The following is a 375-nucleotide window of genomic DNA, read 5'->3' on the forward strand; positions in this document are numbered from 1 at the left end:
TGGAGATGTGCACACACACATCTGGAAACGCCGCCATCCCTAATGCCACGTGGTCCCAGGAGACAAATGCTGGCTGTGTCCCCTCACCTGGTGACTGTAGCCTCCTGAGGCCCCCACCCAGGCCTCAGCCTCAGCCCAGGCTGGGCGGAGCAGGCGGGGACCCTCCTTAGATGACCCAGCCCTGCCCCTACTGGTCCCACTTCAGACAGCCCAGTCCCTGCCAGGTCCCTCCCCCAAGCCCCGTTCTGACGGGCGTGACATTGTCACAGTCCCGCATCTGTCCACCGGGCAAGTGGATTCTGGTCAGCCGGCACCCACTCACCCCCCACCACGCACAGTCCCAGACACCCACATGATGTTTCTTCCATGGTTTGG

Source organism: Colobus angolensis, unplaced genomic scaffold (genome assembly GCF_000951035.1).
Source record: "Colobus angolensis palliatus isolate OR3802 unplaced genomic scaffold, Cang.pa_1.0 Scaffold59, whole genome shotgun sequence".
Classification (NCBI taxonomy): Eukaryota; Metazoa; Chordata; class Mammalia; order Primates; family Cercopithecidae; genus Colobus; species Colobus angolensis.